We start from the raw sequence: 275 nt of genomic DNA, 5'->3' as shown, positions 1-275 counted from the left end.
ACATGCTCGGGGGGAGACATCGTGGGTCCAAGTCGACCAAGTCGACCGGGAGTTGTTGTTGAGAGATCGAATCAAAACGATGCCGAGCGGAACTCGTTGTCCTTATTGGAGTGATATTCGGACAACGTGCTCGGGGGGGCCATCGTTGATTCAAAAATGACCGTAAATTGCCCAATCCGTGTGTGTGTGTGTGTGAAGTGTTGTTGCGTATATATCGGTTCGCTATGCCCCGGGTTCGAAACGAATGGAATGTGACTGATTTTGTTGTAGGCCTC

The 275-nt window shown here is 50.5% G+C and overlaps 1 pseudogene; it reads left to right on the top strand.

Moving 5' to 3' along the window:
- The first annotated feature begins 268 nt into the window (after positions 1-268).
- Positions 269-275, top strand: part of LOC125773597 (large subunit ribosomal RNA) — a 6,588-nt pseudogene continuing 6,581 nt past the window's right edge.

The sequence above is a fragment of the Anopheles funestus genome (genome assembly GCF_943734845.2).
Source record: "Anopheles funestus chromosome X unlocalized genomic scaffold, idAnoFuneDA-416_04 X_unloc_41, whole genome shotgun sequence".
NCBI lineage: Eukaryota > Metazoa > Arthropoda > Insecta > Diptera > Culicidae > Anopheles > Anopheles funestus.
This window is presented reverse-complemented; position numbering and strand designations above follow the sequence as displayed.